Genomic DNA, 24,858 nt, shown 5'->3' with positions numbered 1-24,858 from the left:
TTGCAATAGTGCATGTAGATCCTGGTCTGTTGTAATACTGTGCTTTGCTTTTATTACGCCTGTCTTTCTTAGTATTTTAGTTGAACTGTCCCCATTGTAGGAATGCTTCTGTGTCTTGAGGATTCTCCGCTGGTATTTTTTCCATTTCTGGCCCCAGTGTGCCTACCAGGATTGGACACTTTTTTAACCTGGCACTTGTGCAACCAGCTGTCTTTTTTTTTTTTAAACTACTTCTGTCTGTGATATATGGTGTATAAAATACAGTCTATATATCAGAGTCGTCTTGGTGAGATTTTATAAAAAATAGGATCCACCTTATAAAAGTGCTCCCCAAGACCTGAGGATGAATTCATTTCCAGCAATACTACTCTCCTTTGCTTGCTGATCTCATCATCCCTCCATTCAGACCCTTCTTTCCATTCTGCATGACTGTTGTTATTCTACATAACGATCTGCATCCAGAATCCCATTTTTTAATTTATTTTTTATTTTACATTTGTTAACTGGGGATGTCTGACTGAGCCGAAAAGGCCCTTTTTCAGCAGAGGCCCAGGGATAAAAGCTCCACATAGAAAAATTACAGATACATTTAGATATTTAGACATGATCAGTATACGCACAAATTACAATGGACATGTTTTTACAGTGGTATGCAGCACATCAACAGTTACAGTGGAGAGAACAAACAAGAAAATATTAATTTAAAAATAAAGGTAATTAATAGATTTGTGGTGTACAGCTGAAATTTGGAACATAGGTAGAATACATACATAGTGCACAGGTACAGTACATACACTGTACATTAGCCAGTGTTTGTGGGTAACAGGGAAAACTATTATCAAGTACTCTAGGTTTAGTATGTGTACCTTATACACTTTCACTAGCCTGGGTAGCAGTAATGGCATTGCCAGCTTTGCTTCATATGTTGCCTAATGAGGTTTTTAAAGGAGGCTTTGGATGATGTGTTTTGTATGCTAGTGGGGATAGAGTTCCATTTTTTAGCCAATGAACTACTATATGGTGCATCTCCAAAGCTATTATAGCTGTTGGAGACTTCTAGTAGTAGTTTGCTTAATGATCTAAGAGGCCTTTTGGCTGAGTGATGGTGTACTAGGTTTTTGAGGGCAGGACACTTATTGGGAGGTAATAGAATGACATAGGCAGAGCTGATTGTAGGTTAGGAGGTTGGGCAGTTCAAGCCAGTGCAGCTGTCTAAAAGCAGTACAGTGATGAGTTCTGTATGAGAAATTTGCAGCAAAGTGGGCAATTCTGTTATAGCAGGCTTCCATTTTGATTAGTTCAGTTTTGTTGAGATTAGTCAGAATGGGAGATGCATAGAGTAGGGTGGATAGAAGTTGGGAGCGAGCAATGGCTGATCCTGTGTTGTTGGTAAGAAATGGTTTGATACGGTAGAGTGATCCCAGTTTGGCATGTACTTTTTTAATAGTTAAGTTGAGATGACTATCAAATTTTAGGTGGGAGTCTATGGTTATTCCCAATAGCTTAGCCTATGCCACTGGAACATTTGGAGTAGCATTTGTGGAGTAGATAGCGAGTTGACTATTATCAGTGTTTTTGTTAGAACTGGTTATAATCATAAGCTGAGTTTTCTTTGGATTGAGGATAAGTTGGGCTTTGGTAAGATAGTTTTCAATGTCATAGAATACTAGTTGAGTTGTTTGCAGAAGGGTGGGAATGTTTTGTGCAGCACAGATTAAGGTAGTATCATCTGCATACTGAATGATAGAAGCATGCTGTGTGGAGGTATGGAGGTCATTTGTGAAGACTGTGAATAGTACTGGTCCTAAGATAGAACCCTTTGGGACTCCTGTAGTTATGGTCAACTGAGGAGAGAGAATTTTCCCATTTCACAGCTTGGTACCTGTCAGTTAAGTAGCTTCGAACCAGGTAAGAGTGGAATTTGATGGGTGATATTGGTTTAGTTTGTTTAGCAGGATTTGGTGCAAGACTGTGTCAAATGCTTTGGGCATATCCAAAAAAAGAATTGACACTTGCAGGCCTTCATTTTTGAGATGGTTTACTGTGTCTGTGAAGCAGAGGAGGGCTGTAGTAGTACCATGGGCAGGTCTAAAACCATGTTGAGTAGGTGACAGGATGTTACTGTCTAGGAAATATTTTAGCACCTCGGTATGGATGCACTTTTCTAGGATTTTGGCCAGCACCTTTATGTGTGGGTGTAACATAGGATATTTTCCAGAGTTTGGGGACATAGTTTTCAGCAATTTACCTGTTTATGAGAGTGGAGATTGGAATAGCAATAGCATCTGCTGTGAGTTTCAAGAAATAGCTTGGTAGTAGGCTGCTGTTGAGGAGGTGTTTAGTTTGGAGAGCATGTTTTTGATTGAAGTGGTGGAAACTATTTTGAAGGTAAAGCTTGTATTAATGTTATTTTTGTTGGGGGAGGATAGTGAGGTTGGAAGTGTCCTGTGATACTAAGGACAGAACTGAGTTCACAAAGTAGGAGTTGAATTGTGTTTCTATGGGAACTTTAGTGTCAGGATTGGTTGGTTTGGGGGTAGCCTTTTGGGTGGGTTTTAGTAGCTGGTTTACATTTTTTCCAAAATTTTTGAAGGTTGTGTTGTTTAGTTTGTAATGTTGTGTAATAGGATATTTTGTCCAGACTAATGCATTTTTTTGCATGATTGCGCAGTTTTTGGCACTTAGTTAGGCTTTGTGTTTCTTTCGTTTTTTGATAGTAAAGCCAGGCAGTGTCTCTGGACTTGAGGATTTGTTTTGTTTCTTTACTGAGCCAGGGGTTTGTAGAGGTTCTAACCTTGATTTTGCGCAATGGAGCTACATTGTCTAGGTGTTGCAGAAATGTTTTGTTGAAATATGCTACAGCCTGGTCTAGTGGGAGGGTTTTTAGGGGGGTCCAGTCACAGTTACAGAGTAAAGTTTTGAGGACCTCAGGAGAGAATTTTTTTGTGTTTCTAGTGGATTTATAGATAGTGGTTTTGCATATGCTTGTTCTACTATGCATAAGGTATATTATGTTGTGGTCACTTAAGGTGTCTGGGAGACTGCCTGTGTGGGGGTACAATGTGGTGTTGTTAGTTAGGACCCAGTCAAGGGTGGATTCCTTTTTAGATTTCTTATCTCATCTAGTTGGAATTTGTACTAGCTGCTGGTAGCCATGGAGATTTATTAGATTACTTGGTGGTTCTGATATTTAGGTGAAACAATCTAGATTGAAATCCCCCAGAATAAGGGTTTCTTGTGAGTATGTGGAAGAACACCAGGATAAGAAGTCTTCAAGGCTAGCAGGTGTATTAACAGGTGGAATATAGATCACAATTGTGGTGATGACCTCTTTTGGGTGAAGATGAAGTTGTGAGATACGTATGTCCCAATTATTGGGGGAGGGGTAGGAGTTTGGTATTTTGCATAAAGTTAAGTTGGACTTGCACAGTAAGGCAGTTCCATCCCCTTTACGAAGTGGTTTGTCTTGTCTAATGATATTGTAGCCAGTAGGGAAAACTTCTGAGTTAGCTGTTTTTATCTAGCCAGGTTTCTGTTAAAACAACTGTGTTGGGGGAGTAGTGTGCTATTGTGGCCTGGAGTTCAGGTATTTTATTTTCGATACTTCTAATATTAGTATTTAGCATTAAAAGATGGTTGGTTTTGCTGCTGTTATTGATTTGCCCAGGGATGAATATAGTGGGGGTATTATGTTCTGACAATTGTGTTGGAGCACTTTGTGTTGGACAGGATGGATTTTGGCCTGGGTTGGGGTGGATGTCCCCACTTATGGTGAGCCTGGTGTTAAAATGGTGATAGAGATGTTGGAGATTGGTGATGACTGTGAGAAAGTATTGTGTTTTTTTGGAGTAGGAATGAGAGCATATGTGTTTAGTTCTAAATTGGTCTGTTATAGAGTTCTTGAATAGTTGTGGGCAGATATTATAATGTGTGGTGTCTGTATATGAGAGTGCATAATATAGTATTGTGCTACTAGGTTTAGAGATATTGCTAGAGTAATAATTTGTGGAGTTGTAAAGAATTTTGAGAAGACAGACTAGACTTAGTTGTGTGATAGTCATGGTTATAAAGTTTAAGTTGGTTGTAGGTGGAGGTGTGGATAGGAATTATAGAGTTGCACTATATATGGATGGGTAGGTAGTGTGGGGTGATGTAATAATACCTAGCGGGGATGAGAGCGGTTGGGAGTATTTTGTGGTGGAGCAAGTGGGCGTGGTGTAATGTGATCCCATTTGAAGAGCTGTGATTGCTGGAGGTGATGTGAGGTTGAGCTGTGGGTGTGGTTGCATTTACTATAAATGTAGAGGTAGTGGGGCGGGAGGAAATTGGGGGCAGGGGAGCGGAGAGAGTCCAAGTGTTATCAGGGGCGAACAGAGCGGGGCAGAGCCCACCAAGACAAGAGTAATGGGCAGCAAAAAGTAAGAGTTACTTTCCAAATCCGAACAGTTTAAATAAATGCTTGAGGTGTAATGGCTTACCAGCAAACAGAATTCCTTATTTCTTGAATTACCCTCCTGCTTCATCATCATCCCTATCCATTTTGAATTGCAGCATTCATTTTGTGTTATGTACAAGAGCCTTGACTGTGTAGCTCTGAAATGTCCCTTCAAATCAGGTAATCCTAAACCTCCTTGTTCTTAGGAAGATCAACTAATCCCACTTATCTCCCAAATAAAATCCTTTAACTTTATTACTGTCCATAACTTTTCCCTCTGGTTGATAAAAATATGCCTGACCTGTATATAAAACTAAAGGGACTAAAACAGTTTTGCTGCTTGTACCTTGCTATCCATATCCATAGGCAAGAGCTTCCAGTTTCTCACTTTTTTGATTATCTTTTGTTTAGTCTCTTCCCACATATCCTTAGCTGCCATAAAATAATCCCTTTTAATCCATACTCCTAAATACTTCATTTTGGGAACTGCTGGACCAATTCATGTGTGGGTATATAGTTTATTGCTGTAGCCTTTGTTTTATCATCATTAATATTATGTCATGAGAAAACACTGAGATGTCCTTTTAAGTTTCCATCAGGTACAAAATAATATTTGCAAATAATACCAACTTTCCTTAAACACCATGCCAATTTTATCCTTGTATTTCTAAGTCCCTTATTTTCTTTGCAAGTGGTTCTAAATATAATGCAAATAACAAAGGGTAAGAGGACACCCCTGCCTGGTTCCTCTGTTCAGACACAACTTATCAGAGAGGAACCCTCCTACTTTTTGATTGTTGCCTTCGATCCCTCATATATCCTTGCAATTAACCATGTTATTGTATCAGAAAATGCAAATGCTTCCATTGCCCTTCTCCTAAAATCCCAGCTTACTTTGACAAATACTTTCCCTGCATCAAGATCTACCAATAACAGTGGTATTTTCTTACATTGGGCTTCCCTGTGGATCGTCGTTGTTCTACTGATGTCAAATGTTTGTCTCCCCTCCAAAAAAAACATTGGCCCATATCTGTCAGTTTTGGCATCACCTTTGCATTCTTTTAGCCATTACAGCCATAACCACTTTATAGTCATGGTTTAGAATTGAGATGACCTATATGAGAAGATCAGAAGGGTCTTTACAGTCTTTAGGTATTACAGCCATTACAGATTTTTTCCAGGATGTTGCTGCCTCTCCTCCTTTTAAAATACTGTTAAACAAGACCTTCCAAATTTTTATTACTTTTTCTCTCCTAACATCCAGACTTCTGGTGGAATTAAATTTATTCCTGAAGTCTTTCCTCCAGATTGGTTACACGTCATCATTTTTATGTCATGCCCTCCTATCTTAACTATTAGTTGTTGAGCCTTATCTACCTCTAACCTTGGCATATTTAAGTCGATAAATATTTCCAATCATGTTCTTTCTTGATTTCCTCATTTCACTGCTTATACAAATTTTCATTACATTTTTGAAATGTCTCTAAAACCTCTGCAGGGGTGTCCAACCTTTTCACTTGCAGGGGCTGCATTGAGTCAACAGAAATTGTCTGTGGGCCGCATGTAAAATATATCATATAGTTAACTGTATCGCTGTTGCAGGTGACCAAAGTAGACCCCCTGGCTGTATTGTAGGTGAATTTGAACAATGAATAAATGTAATAAATGCATAATATTTTCCCTAAAATTCAATATCTCATTCTAATTCTTAAAAAACAGTTAAATCTAACATCTTAGTTTAACAAAGTTTATTTATAAAAAGAAAAAATAAATTAACAGGTATGAACCCTTCAATTTGTATGAGATCATACCTGTGATTTTGCTGGTTTCCTAAAGATGTCCATATCTTCCACCATGTCCTTAATGCCCATATGTTGTCCAAAGCGCTCATGTATTCTTCTGTTTCTAGGTTTTGAATCTGTCCCTGAAATTATTCAAGACATGCTACATCTGGTCAGGCTGGTCTGAAGATGAAAGAAGGTTCATCAGTGGTATTCTCAAACTGAGCACCCCTTTGGAAAGGCACATTTCTAGCTTTGGAATCTGTCCCTGAAATATGGCACTGGCAATATTTCTTGCTTTTGCACTGCTGTCTGGTCAGGCTGGTCTGAAGATAAAAGAAGGTTCATCAGTGTATTGTCAGGCTGGTCTGAAGATAAAAAGAAGGTTCATCAGTGGTATTCTCAAACTGAGCACTCCTTTGGAAAGGCACATTTCTAGCTTTGGAATCTGTCCCTGAAATATGGCACTGGCAATATTTCTTGCTTTTGCACTGCTGTCTGGTCAGGCTGGTCTGAAGATAAAAGAAGGTTCATCAGTGGTATTCTCAAACTGAGCACTCCTTTGGAAAGGCACATTTCTAGCTTTGGAATCTGTCCCTGAAATATGGCACTGGCAATATTTCTTGCTTTTGCACTGCTGTCTGGTCAGGCTGGTCTGAAGATAAAAGAAGGTTCATCAGTGGTATTCTCAAACTGAGCACCCCTTTGGAAAGGCACATTTCTAGCTTTGGAATCTGTCCCTGAAATATGGTACTGGCAATATTTCTTGCTTTTGCACTGCTGTCTGGTCAGGCTGGTCTGAATATAAATGAAGGTTCATCAGTGGTATTCTCAAACTGAGCACTCCTTTGGAAAGGCACATTTCTAGCTTTGGAAGCTGTTCCGGAAATATGGCTCTGGCAATATTTCTTGCTTTTGCACTGCTGTCTGGTCAGGCTGGTCTGAAGATAACAGTAGGTTCATCAGTGATGATGCACAGCTTGCAGGAATGATGAGACTTTTACTTCTTATAAAATGAACAATTTGTATTTTTACATTTGTTTCACTGACTAACAGATGGTAGAACACGTTTAACTTTGGTTCACCCACTTACTATAGAGCCACAAAGAACATGATAATATGCAACAACACACTCCAGTTTCACAAGGTAATCTCACACCTGCTTTTTTGCAGTTGCCTCTCCAATCTGCATGAGTGCACATTTCAGCTGACGACTTGCACAGATCCACTCAATGAGGCATAGCATCATCAGATAACACCTTTTTGTATTTTTTCCTTAGATTGCTATAAATCTCCAACTTGGTTTTTCCAAATGTTTGCTGAAACTTTGGAAGGGGTCTTCCAGTGTTTGTTACATTTCTCAAATTTAAACAAATAATTGACTTTATTAGTAGTGGCAATGTTTATTTGTGAAACCTGTTCACAAGGGTGCAGCCAGGCACAAACCTTCGCAGAATTCAAACTTATTGGTCCTAGTTCTTGTTATACTTAAGTGTCCATATCAGGAGGTTCAGGCTGTCAAGTCAGGATTGTTCTTTTGTGTAGTAGACAAACATTATGAGCATAACCTTTTTAATGTGAACACTGAGCTTGTCTTTTTGATACCAGTGCATCTATATCGGTTTTGATAGAGGTAGTGGCGATGCGAAGAGTATTTTCAAGATGCTCATCTGAAATTTTTGTTCTGATTTTATTTTTTGTATACTTCATACGAGAAAAAAATTGCTCGCAAATGTATGTACTCCCCAACAGAGATGTCATGAACAGGGCATGTTCGTGAAGTGCCGGATATTTTTCTTTGGGTAGGTATAACTTATAAAAGTCCAATAAAGACGCTTGCAGAAATTTTTCTTTAAGTTGCATATCTGACTGCAATTCTATGCATTCCAGTTGTAGGTTTGCAGGCAACATGTTGATGTCAACTGAGAATGGAGTAGCAAATATAGTGAACTGTTGTTGGTGTTTTCTAAAATCTTGAAATCTACTCTCAAACTCCTGTGATAAACTATTAAGTAATGCTGCATAGTTTTCAGTATTTATGTGGCTTTGCTCAGACAGTGTTTCAAAGTGAATGAAGCTACTGTTCTTAATCTGACAGTGCCATAATTTCAGTTTCACTTCAAATGCCGTCACTGTTTGAAACATGTAATTTATTAATAGATTTTCCCCTTGGAGGCGGAGGTTCAGGTCGTTTAAATGAGCAGTGATGTCTACTAAGAAGGCTAAATCAGCCATCCAGTTTGCATTTTCAAATTTGGGTGCAGGCTTTCCTTTTGACTCCATAAAGGACTTTATTTCATCTAGTAAATCATAGAAGCGTTTCAGCATTTTTCCACGACTTAACCACCTCACTGCAGTAAAGTACAAGATGTCTCCATAGGTAGATTCCAAAGTAGTCAGAAACTCCTGAAACTGGCAGTGATTTAATCCTCTGGATCTTATAAAATTTATTGTTTTAATAACAACATTCATAACTTTTTCCATTTTTAAAGTCTGTGCAGACAAATTTTGTTGATGTATAATGCAGTGGTACTTCATGAAACGCACATTACTGATCTGTTTTGCATCTTCTTCCATCAGTGTTGTTAGTCCTTCCTTCTTTCCAACCATAGCTGGAGCACCGTCAGTTACTATGCCAGACAGGTTTGTGATGGTCAAGGAAAATCTTGCCAGTGTTGCTTTTAGTGCTTTGTACAGATCAGCAGACTTCATTGTGTCTTTCAGTGGAACCAGACAGGCCAGTTCTTCAGTAATACTGAAATCGTTGTCAACACCACGAATAAATATGGCAAGTTGTGCCGTATCTGTAACATCAGTGCTGTCATCCAAAGCTATGGAGTAATACTTGAAAGTTGCACACCGAGATTCCAAAGTATTTTCAATAGATTTGGCTATATCTTCCACATGCCTTGCGATTGTCTGGTGTGATAAACTGATTTTAGAAAATTCTGATTTTATTTCAGGGCAAATTATGTCTGCTACACTTTCAAGGCATTCTTTAACAAATTCACCATCGGCAAATGGCTTGGATTTTTTCGCAATTAAATTTGCTACAACATTACTTGCCTTTAGTAAAGAATCTGGCTGAGTAGCTGATTTTCGAAACAGCTGTTGTTGAAATGTAAGACTTTTTTTAATTCTGATATTTTCTGTCTACGGCACACTCCTTGCAATTCACTTAATTTGGGGTGCATTTGAATATAATGCCTTTTCAAATTGTAGTCCTTGAAAACTGATACCACTTCTCTACATAGTAAACAAAGTGCTTTATTGTTAGATTCAACAAAGAAGTACTCATCAGTCCATTTTTCCTGAAAGACTCTCCTTTCATCAACTATTTTTCTTTTCATGTTGGTTTTGGAGGATGCAGAAGCCATGCTGAAAAGTAAAAAAGGAGTAACTATTAACTACTTTATTCCTAGTTATATAATTTTTAAAACAATGGCTAACAATTTACATTAAAAATAAGGAAATAAAAATTAAAACTATCCATAGTTGTAGTATATGTTAATGGTGTTGGAGGGATCATTTCACATCCGCAACATAACACAAAAATATCGCTGGGGTGAATTTACAGTTACCCATCCAGTTGTCCAGATTGCATTTGAGGAGGGCCAATGAGGCACTTTGTTTCATTTGTAGTACTAATGCCATTAGTCTTCAAAACAGCCATTACGCATAAAGCACATCACATTTACTGTGACTGTTGGTCTGTACTCTGTGCCAGTAATACTGGGCATTTTGAAAAGTTCTTCATATAATTCATGAAATTCAGATGGACTGTGATATAGCTATGAACATGTATGGTTAGCATGTAATCAACAGTTTCTTACTGCTACAAGGATGGCAGCTTTCAATGACATAATCAGAGCTGTACCATCAAGTTAAATACAGTGCACTTTGCATGCTACCCAAGAAAACTCATTCACTTGCAATAAAAAAAACTGGCACACACTAACACTGTCATTAATTCACTACAGTACTACCAATTCACACTGGGAAAACCACTCCAGCCGTCCCAAGTAGGTAAAATGTCAACATTAGCAGCCCTACAGTACTACAATCCACAAAATTAAGCCAACAAATTTGCAATAAAGTAAAGAATTCACATCACTGACTTAATAAAACAATTCTGAATAAGAGGGTCTCACCCAAACAAATGACTGGTGCCAGAAACATGACCGCAAGCCGAATGCCAACAAATGCATCATCATCCCTTTTGGCCCAAAGTTTTGGGGAAAGCGGCTGTGAGGCTGCCAGCCCAGCTAGATGTTATTTTGTACATAATTCTGTGTCATTTTTGAATATTAATATAATTCCTATGCTTGTCTTACAAATGTAAGTAAACTATACGTATGTGTACATTAAACTATTGGGGCAGAAGTGTGTGTTGAACTGTATGTTCTGTACTGATATTCAAGAATGTAACCACCGTGTACTCAACTGGAAAAGAGCAGAAATGTGTATAATAACTGTATACCTGTGCAGATGTGTGCTTTAATGGTAGAATTTGGAACATACAGAATTAATTTGCAAACGCTAAGAAAAGAAGTGAATTGTTTTACGACTGTGTTTATCTCATCAAGAAGACAGGATGTCTACACTGCAGCCAGAAGTTCTGTTGTCTGGAAACAGAAAAAATGACAGGTTTCAAATGTAAAACTGTTAACTGTTTTATGACTTCCAGTTTTAGGCACATTTCTGAGAGATAAGTAACCTCTCTTAGGGACAGATTGGAATATAGCAAGATTAGTAGATGTTTTCTGTGAGGGCGGCCACGGTGGTGCAGTGGTTAGCATTGCCGCCTCACAGCAAGAGGTTCTCCGGTTCGACCCCTCGGGTGGGTGCTCTCTGTGCGTCTCTGTGTGTCCTCCCTGTGGTCGCTTCCGGGTGCTCCGGCTCTCCTCCCTCCCACCCCCCAATCTGCAGCTGGGCAGGTGGATTGACTCTCTATTGGGGCCTAGGTGGTGTGTGCCTTGTGTGGAAGGTGGAAGGTTGGGCCAACCCTGGCCGTAAAACTCCACTGCCAACTCCACTGCGGACAAGGTGATCCGTGATCCGCTGTTCATGGTGGCGACCGAAAGAAGAAGAAGAAGAAGAAGTAGATGTTTTCTGTATTTGAGACTGTCCTGCAATGTTGTTTAAAATATTTCCTGCGATTCTGAACTCTGTCACTTTATTCATTGAGTTATTGAATATTGTCTTACTCTTTTGTTTATTATTAAATATATTTAAACCTTTTAATTGTGGCTGGTTTGTTTATTTAAGCTCTTACAGTACTTGACATTGTATACTCCACTCCAATAGCCTTACTGTTGGTCACACTTGCCATTTGTATAATAGTAACATCACACAGTAGGATTGGTCACCCTTTGGTGTGGGCCATATAGTAGCCGATACGTAAGGATGGTTGATAGTGATTACTACCTTATAGTCTGGGCAGAAGAGGGCATAACTAGCGAACCTGTGCCAGCCGTCCCCAGGTGTGTCTGTGTGTTTGTATATAAATCAAATCTCAAAGTGTGTGTGTTTGTATATAAATCAAATCTCAAAGTCTGTGTGTGTGTGTGTGTGTGTGTGTGTGTGTGTGTGTGTGTGCGTGTGTGTGTATATGGGGTGACATACACAAATCTCAAACCACCCCTGATAGTTGTTGAAATGCTGGCACATCCGAGCTAACCCTCTCTCCAATAATGGGAAATACATTGGCCAATTTGACCAGATTGGACCTGATAATTGACAGACAATGGGGGCAAAGATAAGCAAAGAAAATATCCTACAAAATAAATACATTACTCACCACTGACATTCACCAAGTAATTACAAAGGTAATAATTAATCCCAAAACTTGAATATTGCCTTCCCTTAACAGTCTTCTGTTCAGCCTAAACAAGATATGTAGAATGATGTTGTGACGTCTTAGAAACCCTGAATTTCAACCGCATTCCACTTTTTTTATATAAATTATTATATTTAAACTTATGTCCACAATACGGAAAAAATAAACTCTGAATCAATTTATAACCATCCCTTGAAGTGAAAATGAGGCTGTGTCACTTTCCCAGCCCTGATCTGTTTTATCTGCTAATAAAAATGTCTCCTTTTATAACTCCATCCATGCTGAAATTACAGTAATCCTGTTTAAAAGCTTTAGAAATGCTCTCCTTTCGTAGTTAGCGGGTATTCCATACTATATAACTGCTTCAGTGAGAGTAGCTAAGGCTAAGCAGTGCCCAGGCAGATGAAAAGAAATGCACTGTTGGCTAAAAAATAGTTGAGCATTTGGTTAGTAATTTTGTATACCACTAACTTTTGAATAAACATTATTTGAAGCTATTAACATCTCTGTTTTTTTACCTCTGTATATAGACAAAATGTATTATTCTCTTTAATGCACTGTTTTTATTATACTAGGTTTTCTATAATACCAGGCATAGATGCTCTCTGCACACTTTTAATGAGAAGTTTCTAAGTATCATTATAAGCATCTGTAATTTTGGCATTAAAGAAACCATTATGCCGCTAATCAAGCATTCACGGTTTCAGGAATGAGCAGTATCAATTTTAAAATTTGGCTTCAACTGAGGCCTTTCAGCTTTATATGATCAGTCAAATATATGCCCATGCTAAAATATTTTATCTTTCAAAAGTATTGCACTTAAATATTTTTGTCATAATGCCTTGTTTTGTATGTAATTTGCACTCATGAGTAACACATTATTACTTCTGTAATTGCAACAGGCAATTGTGAAATTCAGGAATGTTTCAAACACTTCAAGCACGAATGCATTGAGATGTTCACAGACTAGCTTACATAGTTAACAGACAGACACCTATTGGAAAAGGCCACAATCAATAACATATTGACCTCCGTTTCATATTAGTTTGATGGACTTACTAGACTAGACATTTAAACACACCTTTCTTTTGAGTCATTTTGCCTAGTATAGACAGCACTGAGGAATAACCAATGGAACAGTATAACTGAAATATTGCTTAGCAATCTATTCCTCATCTAACAGACAACACATACTGCTTATGACTTATTTAAAAGGTTCTTTAAATATATAAGTTGAACAAGGGAGTAAGCAGGAAGAAAGACTAGAAAATGTGACTGTATTTTCCTTTGGCTAGCAAGAGAAGGAGGTATTAGTGAGACCTAACAATTTAAAAGCATTTAAAGAAGCGCAGTTACAGCAATCAGGAATGACACGAGCAATCAGAGGTCAGTAATATGCGCTGGTTGTAATGAATTATTCAGACTGTATATTAACAAGTACTTTTACAAATTAGTCAGCATAGTTCAATATATTACAATTCACAGAACTGGTTTGTTGAATATGTTAGAGGCCATCAAATAAAAATGACTGAATCAAATTAAGCCAAAGATGTAGCTGTTAAGAAAAGGAATAATCTATCAAGCAAAAAACTTTCTGCTCCCTCAAAGTTCACAAAGCAGAGCATAACAACTACTTCCATCACACAAAGCTCATAGGGCAATTCTAAATAAAATAATCAGATGTGCTGTGCAGTTACAATGGCCTGTGTTTCCAGCCTGGTACGAGTTGCAAGATGATGAAAATCTAGCCAAACAACCAACTTAACTACAAGCACGAACCAAAATAATTTTCATTTAAAAGTGTACAAAACTATGCAGCAAATCGAGCACTGCAAAACATCCAGGACTGGTTTATTAAAAGTCTTCTGTAGATGCACACATTTTATTTCACTCGTGCATTCACTTTTTCATGTGCTTTGAAAAATACATATACAGTTGCATTTCACACAGTGCAGTCCGGAACATCTCACTAGTAAACATCAGTAATCCCTCCCTTTTAACTAATACCAATTTTACACTGCAATAAACAATTAAAAAAAAAAGGTCAAACACATCCAGCAAGACAGACTGGTGGAAAGAGGAACTCAGAATTACTAACTGAAGTGTCAGGCAATACATTTTACTGTTTCTCTTTCCACCAGCCTGAGTTTCTTGCTGCACTGTCCCTTTACTGTGATATCACAGCATCAGTACTTTCCACTATTACTATAACTTACAGAAATTATATTTTTATGTGGTTGACTCAGCAACATGCATATTCGTTTGAACACTCTTATTCTATTCATCATTTACAAAAGGATTCTACACAATTTTTGCATAATTAATTAAACAAAGGACCCTTCATCCTGGTATGTTTATTGTCACACCTAGTGCACAAGGCTTGAATTTCAACTGTGCCATACTTTTGTGTACCTCATAATTCACTTTCTTATTGCCACTACTTTTATTGCATTTTTTTCATTTAATCTTATCCATTTATATTTCCTCATTTAATTCCTTAGCTGTTTATAATTTTATTTACTCTGCATACATCATCAGCTTAAGATATGGCATCCTATGTTTTTCACAGAAGCGTGCACCTTGGTTAGTAATTTTGTATACCACTAACTTTTGTCTCTTTTAAGTGAATTACACAACCAGATTCACACTCTTTGTTTTGATACTTTACCCTCAGTAACAGAAGCATTCTATAATTTTCATTGAGCCCTGGTTTCTTGCAAGGAGTAAATGACAAATAAATTATTTTTTTCTAGGTTAACAATTACTGAATTTCTATTTTGTGGTTGCTATTTTGAGTTTTTCCTCTGTTTGAAAGACAAAAACAATGACTAACTCCAAGACTTCCTCCCCTGCAGGATCTAGAAATGTGGCATACATACCTTTTTAGGCTTTTCATCAATTCCCTTCACAGTGATAAATAAACTAAATTACTGATGAGGAATATCCCCTTTTCTGCCAACTTGCATTGCAGATGGACTTCCTGGTAGTTACTTTAGGTAAGATCACCATTCCATGAAGTCAACAAGTTATGTGATGGGAAAACAAAATATTAACTTAACTCCAAAAAAAAAAAAAACATTCTGAACTAAAAATTATATTTCTGCACGGCTGTTCAATGACTTGAAAACAGTTATGCATTTGACATAGTGGAAGAATTATTTGCTGTCACCAAAAATAAAATGCTTTTACTTGGTTCATCTCATAAGTAAAGGGAATGCAACTAGAAAAAAGGAGGTTATTATCTCTCTATATTCTTCCTTCATTAGACCAATAATTGAGTATAACACCCTGCTTGGTATGTACCTCTCCAAACATCTGCACCAAATGGAAAGGCCACAGAAATACCTCACAAAGAGAATACATGGCCCCCAACACCTGCCCTATGCAGACAGGCTCAAATCACTATCACTCTACTTGGTATAGTACAGATTGCTCAGAGGTGATCTGTGTATCGCCTACAAGGCAGTTTCAGACCCTGCCCTTCTAGAGATGCTCCATATCTGTAAGTCTAACTCCTCGTGCATTACCTGCTTGAAAGGCTTGAATTTAATATGCGACATCAGCAAAACCTGCTGGAGAGACATGTCTGTCTCCCAGAGGCTACCCCATCTCTGGAATAGACTTCCCATACATGTCAAACAGAGTACCTCAGTGACCCTCTTCAAGAGCAACCTTGATGAGTGGATGGGAAATCACAAATTTGTACCAGGGGTTTTACCTGTGTCCCTCATTGACAAGGGGTGAGAGGTGCTGACTGAGGTTTCTTTTTGGGGATAAACTCTTGGCTAGGCTTGTAAGGGCCCCACGGCCATAAGCCTAGTAACCTCCTATGATCCTATGTGAACATAGAAGTCATGTATGACATATGATATCTGTGCAGTCACCGAGACATGGTTCAAAGGCACGGAAAGCACCCCAACCACAAAGGGCTACAATGTCTTCCATACATTCAGACCACAAACTGAGCATGAAAGAAACAAAGGAAGAGGTTTATCCATCTTCATCAAAGAAAAGTACACCTCGAGATTGGTCATATGATATGACTCTTGAGCTACTCCATGTCCAGTTAACTATAGACAAAGCCCCCTACCACATCATAGCTAGCTATAGGTCCCCCACCATGAAATAGGAAAAGCATACCACATACCAGGACATACTAGAGCCACTTGTCATACAGTCCAACACCTTACTCATGGGTGATTTTAATTATCCTACCATAGAATGAGAAACATACATGACCACAAACATGCTGGCTCAGAGGTTCTTGGACTTTGTCAATGTAAATGCTCTGAAACAACTAGTCAGCACACCCACAAGAGGCTCAAATGTCCTGGACATAGTACTCACTAACATGAGAGAGCATTGCACCCCCATCATGGGATGTCCTCCCCAGTAAGATCAGACCATAAATCACTCTTGTTCAATGTAATAATAAGACCAGATACCCCATCAAGCTCAAAAACACTTAGGAATTTTTCAGAGACAAATTACCTTCTACTAAGTGATGGTATAAGAAGTTTCAAAGCCCCCTCAAACACAGATAACATGGACTCCTATGCAGAGGTCTACTCCAACGCCCTGTATAGCCACTTAAGCAGTTGTGTAGAATCAGATTAAAAACAGGTCTTTCCCAAAAAACAAGCCACCCTGGTGGATCCCTAGTATAAACAGGCTATACAACAAGAGAAAGAAACTAATGTCCATGAGCAAGAGGGAAGTGGCTCAGCAAGAAAAGAAAACCTTCTCTAACTTAAACAAATAAATTAGAGATCTTGGCAAGTCCTCCAAACCTAATTACAAAGCAGAAATAGCCTCCCTAGCTAAGGATAATCATAAGACATTCTTTATCTAAGTCTGAAATCTAAAAAGGAATACCTGGCTATGCACTGAACTGGTTGTGGATGGCACCACCTATACTCAAGTGGAGGTAATAGCCAAATGCTATCTGACAGATCTGGAGCAGATTTCACCCCATTGTCCCCAGCAATCATCCCTCAAAGTATACCTGCAACTATTACTCAGCCTATTAGCTCAAGAGAACATGTCTTCTCGACGCTTTCCAGAGCCAAAAACATGGCATCAGTGGGAACAGGCAACATCCCAGGTTGCCTTTTGAACAACTTTAAACATGACCTAGCAGACCCACTTGGATTCCTGTTTAACCATAGCTATATTCCTGTGGGATAGAGGACAGCAACAGTAATCCCCCTGCACAAAGGGGGACCATCACCCGACCCTGGAAATTATAAGCCCAACTAGCCTCATCTGCAAAGCCATGGAAAGAATCATTTTAAAAAGGACATAGGTAATCTCCAAACTCTGGACCCAACCCAGTTCGGATTCATTAAAGATAGATCATGCCTGCTAAACATGGTTGATTATTCGAGAAAGTCACCAAGGCACTGTACAAAGGAAAGAAAGTGTATATCACCTATCTTGACCTAGCCAAAGCATTTGACACAATCCCGCACTTGGGTATTATAGAGAAACTCTCCTAACTGAGAATTAACTCCTACATTACCAGATGGATAGACAACTGACTCACCGAGAGGACACATACTGTCAAAGTGGGTGGCTTCACCTCTAGCAAAATAACAGTCACAAGCGGCCCTTACTATTTGGAATTTATTTCTCAGAAGTTCAGGCAAACTTGGATGGCCTGTGGGTGACCAAGTTTGCTAATGATTGCAAACTGGAAGCAATCATTGAGTCCCCCAATGATGTTAATATATTTGCAGGCAGGGTTAACACAGACAAATGACTGGTGCCAAAGCCACGGATTAAAGCTCAATACAAAAGAATGCATTATTAATCCATTTTTGAAAGCTGATATCCCTGCTAATTACATTAAAGACAGCACCCCCTAAGTATAGACCCAGTGGTACATGATCCGAGTACTCAGGTTGATAATAACCTGAAATTTGACCACCACAAGTACACAGTAGTAAAGAAATCCTTCTATGTTGCAGGCCTTATAAGTAAAACCATCACAACTAGATCTAAGGATGTTATAATTCCATTATACTCATCCCTCAGTAGATCAATAATTGAGTACAACGCTCCCTTTTGCATGTACCTCACCAGACACCTGCAACAATTGGAGAGACCACAGAGGTTTCTCACCAAGAAATTACAGGGTACAAAAAACAAGTCTTACACTGAAAGACTGAAAGCCCTGTCACTATATTTTGTCTCTTACAGGTTGCTAAGGGGTGATCTGTGCCTGGCTTAGAGGGCAGTCTCTGACCCACCTCTGATGGAAATGCTATACATTCATAAATCAAACTGCAGGAGGGTCACTTACTTCAGGGATCCTAACCTATCCTCTGACATAAACAGGTCATGCCGAAGTGATAGACACATCTCCTGGGGACTGCCAGTTCTCTGGAACAGGCTTCCAATTCACATGAAACAGAGCCCCTCCCTGACCCTCTTCAAATGCAACTTAGAACAATGGATGTGTGACCGCAGATTCACTCGTGGGATGGTGCTTATGTCCCTCCTGCACAGAGGAAGTTGGTATTAACTACCATAGACCTTTACCTCTGCAGATTTCATTCACCTAACCACTGATAATTGGAGCAACTCGGGATAACTATGGCTAGGCATCTAAAGTCTCTAGGAACGTTAGCCTAATAACCTCTTATGAACCAGTGGAAAGGTGTGTGTGTGTGTGTGTGTGTGTGTGTGTGTGTGTGTGTGTGTGTGTGTGTGTGTGTGTGTGTGTGTGTGTGTGTGTTATGGTATGCACAGCACAGCTAACATGTAATCTTGGCTTAGACACCTGTAACCAATATATAAATGTGTAACTATTTCACAGAAATTACCCCTCACTCATCATACAATTTCTGAAAAGAAACAGCAACAAGCATAAGACTAGTGAAGCCCACATATGTAACCTATTTCACCAGTGCACAACAGTAACTCAAAGTAGTTCTGTGAAAACAGTAAAACACCAAGTGCAGTACTGATTAGATTACAAAATTGAATGAGAATGTGCTTACATAATTTTGTCCTCTCGTATTTGAAGCCCAGAAAAAAATATAAGAGATCTCAGATAAAAGCCTAATATGCTTCAATAATTCACACCATTATCTAATGCTGTTTACCTAACATAAGACAATGTGTGGGAGAGGTCATAGAAAATTGTTTCAGAATTTCAACGGAATGTTTCAACTAGAAAATAATTCCGTTAAAGAAAGCTCACAACAGTTGCCACAAGTAATATTGCTTTTGCAGCTCATGAAAAAAAACAGAACACATAAAATGTGTAACAATACTTAGCTTACCTGTTACTGCAGTCAGGAGATGGTGTAGTAGTCTGTGTAAAAATGACAAATCCCTCTCTCTCTCTCTCAACTTTTCTTCGGCGCGATGGTCCACTCGTCTTCCTTCAGCTCTTCTTTGCCGCGAATGCATCTATCGGCGCAAAAACAAACAGAAGGGTGCTTTGGTGCATGCGCACGCCAGCTAAAGGACGCAAGTCAGCTCTTCTTTGCCACGAATGCATCTATCGGCTTGAAAACTAATGGAAGGGTGCTTTGGCGCATGCGCACACCAGTGAAAGGACGCAAGCATAAAAAAAAATGGAAAAAAGTAAAATTTTAATTTAAGGGTCGCGGGCCGCATGGAAGAGGTCTGAGGGCCGCATGCAGCCCGCGGGCTGCGGGTTGGACACTACTGCTCTACAGGATCTTTGTTTATTTTTCCTGTTATAGGCTCCCTATGTTTGTCAACAGTCAATATAATCAGTTCGTGAACAAGTGTAACATGAGGGCAAACAAGTAAATATAATAGACCAAAAGTAAATACGATTTACCATACTTTTGGTCTATTATATTTACTTGTTTATTCATTAACTGTTTGCTTTTTATTTTAAAAGGTTGGGCATATCTTAGTTGAAGTTTCGAAGGTTCACGAACTGATTATTTTTTAAAATAATAAAAAAATGCACTGTGTTCTTTAAATATTCCATAGGAAGTAACAATGTATTACATCATTGCAATTTCACTATTTAACTAACAGGAAATGACAATACTTTGTTTGAAAAAGTTTGGCATAGCCAAACAAAAGCACTTACCTGGATTGTGCTTTGCATTCGTTTGTATTTTTTACTTTGGGCATTACCCTTTACCTTTTATACTTTGAAGTAATACATTTATTCTCAGCCAGTTCGGACTATTTGTATTTTTGATACCATCTTGTGCATTCTCTGTGATTTATTTTTTTATGTTCATATATAAATCAAGCCACCCTGGTGGATTCACAACATCAGTGAGCTGTATAACAGAAGGAAGAAGGTCATGGCAAAAATTAAGATATGCAGTACCCAGCAGGATAAAAGAACTCTCATCAAACTAAACAAACAATTAAGAGGACAAATAGTCTACCAAAGCCAAATTTGAGGAAAATGTGGCCTTCCTGACCAAGAACAATCACAGTGCAATCTTTAGTAATGTCAGTGACCTCAAAGGCCCTACATAACTGTGTTCAGAGCTCATTGTAAATGGAGCAACCTATATTGAAATAGAAGATATAACAAACCTACTGGCCGACAAATTCAGCACCAACTTTAACCCTCTCTCCCCATCAACCTTTCCTCAGGAAATACCATCAAATATAACACCCCTGCTGTCACTAGGGAACAGGTCCTTAATGCTGTCTGTAAGGCCAAGAAGAATGGGCCCAGACAATGTCCCAGGATGCCTTGTCTCATATGCAAAACCATGCAAAGAATTATCATGGAAATGATGTATAATGACATAGGAAGCCTCCAGACACTGGACCCAACCCAACTTGGATTCATCAGGTGTAGGTCGTGCTTACTCAGCCTGGTGGACTTTTCTGAGAAGGTCACAAAAGCAATGGATGAGGGCAAAATGGTTCATAGTGCCTACCTTGACCTGGCCAAGGCATTTGACATGATCCCACACTTAGGCATTGTTGACAAACTTAAGAGGTTAGGTTCAAACCCTTATGTCACCCATTGGAAATCCAGCTGGGTCACAGATAGAACCCAGGAAAGTAGAATTGGGGAGTACACTGCTACAAAGAGGGCAGTCACAAGCACACTCCCTCAGGGATTGGGCCTAGGACTGATTGTTTTTGGCATTTATGTCCCTGAAGTCAAGGCCATTGTCATTGGCCTCTGGCTGACTAAATTTGGAGATGATTGCAAATTAGGAGCTGCCATTGAATCACCCACACATATAGATATTCTCTAGGAAGGGCTGACACAGACAAACAACTGGTGCCAGAGCCACAAACTAAAACTGAATGCCAAGAAATGCTTAATTGTATCCTTCTGGAAGTCATCCACCCCTGGTAACTATTATATTGACAACACACCCCAAAGAGTTGACCCAGTAGTCAGGGACTTGGGAGCACGCACTGACAGTAATCTAGCCTTTGACTGTCATGTGTCTACAGTAGCGAGGAAATCATTCTATGCTGTAGAACTTATAAACAAAGGTATGGCATCTAAGTCCAAGAGATCATTGTTACACTGTATTCAGCTTTCATCAGACCTATCACTGAATACTGTGCCCCCTTTGGTATGTACCTAACCAGGCATATCCAGCAATTGGAATGTCCACAGAGGTTCCTCACTAAAAGAATGCAAGGCATAAGTAACAAGCTCTATGCAGACTGCCTCAAGGCTCTATTCCTGTATTCTGTCTTCAACAGGCTGTTGAGGGGAGATCTATGCCTGGCATACAAGGCATTGTCAGACCACACTCTGATGGACCTCCTGCATACCCACAAAATAAACAGCACCAGAATTACTCATTCTAAAGACTTAAACCTTGCCTGTGATATAAATAGGACCTGCTGAAGAAACAGGCTTGTATCCCAGAGAATACCCCTTCTCTGGAAACAGGCTCCCCATTAATGCAAAGCAGAGTTCCTCCCAAACCCAATTCAAGTGTAACGTGGCTGGACAGATAGATGTGGAATAGCAAATTCATTCCTGGTTTGGCACCTACATCTCTTATGGACACAGGCAGCCAGTAAATGGTTCGTCTCCCAGACCACTGCCTGTAAATGTTTCACCTCCCAAGCCCTGCTTACACTTGTCAAGGGTACTAGAACTTGTCAGAGATTTGGGGTGCATGGTTAGGCTTAAAAAGGCCTTTGTGATCATTAGCCTGGTAAACACATCAAAATGGGTGCCATAATCGACTCTCCAGCTGACACAAGCATCCTCCAAAAGGGCCTCATAGAAGCAGACAACTGGTGCCAGAGCCATGGCCTCAAGCTAAACGCCAAAAAGTGTATGGTCATCCCCTTTGGCAAAAACAAAGTGCCCACAAATTACCACATAGGTGGTAATCTATTAAGTACAGAAGAAGTAATTAGGGACCTGGGGACCCAAGTTGATAGCAATCTCTCATTTGACAACCACGTGGCCAAAGTGGTTAGAAAAACATTTTATATAGCCCACCTAATCATGAAGGGATTCACATCTAGATCAGGGGGGGTCATCATGCCTCTTTACTCATCCCTCATCAGGGCCATAATTGAGTACAATGCCCCTTTTGGGATGTACCTTACCAGACACCTGCAGCAACTGGAAAGACCCCAAAAGTACCTCACCAAGAGGATCAAAGGGCTCAAACAGATGCCATATGCTGCCCGGTTAAAGAAACTCCAGCTCTACTCAGTGGCATACAGCCTGCTCAGAGGCGATCTGTGCCTGAGGTATAAAGCCATGTCCAACCCGGAATTAATGGACATGCTGCACATCAGAAAATCCAAATCCCATCGAGCTACACGCTCGAGAGACTTGAACCTCAGCACTGAAATAAATAGGACATGCTGGAGGGACAGATTCATAACCCAGAGTCTCCCTTCACTCTGGAATAAAATCCCAGTCCAGGTTAGGCAGAGTCCCTCATTGACTCTCTTCAAGAGGAATCTTGATGAGTGGATGGGAGATCGTAGGTTTACCCCAGGTATCACTTCTGTGTCACTGTTAGACAAAGGCACAGTATACTAACCTCAAAAAAGGGCATAGCAAAATTAATTTAAAATGGGTGGCGAAAGCCAAACACACTCTGGCTAGGCTTATAAATGCCCTAGGGCAGATAGCCTAGTATGAACCTATGAACCTATATGCATACAGATAGGTGCGTGTGTGTGTGGGTGTGTGGGTGTGTTTGTGTGTGAGTGTGTGTGTGTGTGTGTGTGTGTGTGTGTGTGTGTGTGTGTGTGTGTGTGTCTATATATATATATATATATATATATATATATATATATATATATATATATACAATATTATATATATATATATATATATATATAAATAAATATATGTATATTTTATATATATATATATATATATATATATATATATATATAAAAATATATAGTTACATGTTTTAGCTGTTCTTTTAGTAAACACCTGTCATGCCTGTTGCATTTGGTCAACATGAAAGCTGATTGACTCTTCCAAGATGGCATAATATCAAAATTGGGAAATATGTCCAATTCCCAATATTGTGCAATTTCAGAGATGGTAAATTTAATTAGCAGGATGTATGGAGGATGCAGGGGTGCTTGTTCTCCTGTATAAAAAAGCATGATTTTTGCTTTGCATGTTCCAAGGTTATCTCTCAAGAGTATGAACAGCTGTCTTTCAACATTTTATTTTTGATTATTTTGTGTAAATGATTTTCTTGACTTTCTGGTGTTTCAATCATTTTCAGTAGAGATATACATATATATGTATATGTATGTATATATATATATATATATATATATATATATACATATATATATATATATATATATATATATATATATATATATATATATATATGAGACGTGTGTAGACGTGTGTGTTTGTGTTTCTCCTTATTGGAGATTTGTGTTCCATAGCACAGTCCATCTTTTGTTTCTTTTATTTTAAAACTGTCCTTTTTTAGATACTTACTGATTAATTTCATTGCTTGGTGAAATGGAGTTGTATGTCATTATGTCTTCAATCCAGAGTGTTTTTTCTGATGTATGCAGTTTGTTTAATGTGTTTCACTGTTATCTGCAGTGATATATTTTCCTTTTTTACAGTATACTGTAATTAGTTCTCTGAACACTTGTTTCTTATGTGAACATTGCATCCTTCTTTATGTTGGTGCTGTGACTTAGTGGTGGCTTGTTTAGATGTCTATTTATGGCAGATATATTAATGAAACTGGTTAATGTATACTGTTATTCCTTAATCTTTCTTACACTGGCATGTATATTTCTGAGGTTGCTATTTAGTTCTTTTGGTATAATAGTGTGTGTCCTACTTCTTTTCGCCATTTGGTAAATTTCTGGACGACCTATTTTGTTATTATATACCTCATTTCAAGTTAATTTTCACTAAATTAATTGTCAGGCCATGGTTTCCGTATATCATTTTTTCCATTTTCTTTCTTATTGCATGTATCTGCAGCAGGTGTTCATGTTGATGCATTTTCTTATACAGTTTCTGTCGCTGTTCTGATATGTATCATTTCGTGTTCTAGTAACTTTATCTTTCTTCTGCTTTCTTCTGTTTTTTATTATGTCTGCGTACTGTACAGAAGGTAAGGACATCTTTCTGTTTGATAATTTAAAGATTGTTTCCATTTCACAATTGTTTTAATATAGCTTTAGTTTTATAAACATACTTATCTTTTATTTATTTATATGATATTGTCAATAGTTTCTTACAACATTTACCAATGACTTTTACATGACCATGCTGATTGGTGTGTATCTTTAGCTATTAATTGCTTTTTGTTTAACATACCTGCAGGAGTGCTTTGTGAATACCA

At 38.7% G+C, this 24,858-nt stretch overlaps 1 protein-coding gene across 1 annotated transcript in view; it reads left to right on the top strand.

Annotated features, from left to right (window-relative positions):
* LOC122813657 (integrin alpha-X-like) overlaps nt 1-24,858 on the top strand; it is a 3,682,398-nt gene that overhangs the window by 3,534,140 nt on the left and 123,400 nt on the right. The gene's annotated exons all lie outside the window — the stretch shown is intronic.

The sequence above is a fragment of the Protopterus annectens genome, chromosome 10.part0 (assembly GCF_019279795.1).
Source record: "Protopterus annectens isolate FY-2018-M chromosome 10.part0, PAN1.0, whole genome shotgun sequence".
Lineage (NCBI taxonomy): Eukaryota > Metazoa > Chordata > Ceratodontiformes > Protopteridae > Protopterus > Protopterus annectens.
Note: the sequence above shows the minus strand (reverse complement) of the source record. Positions and strands in the feature narration are given on the sequence as shown.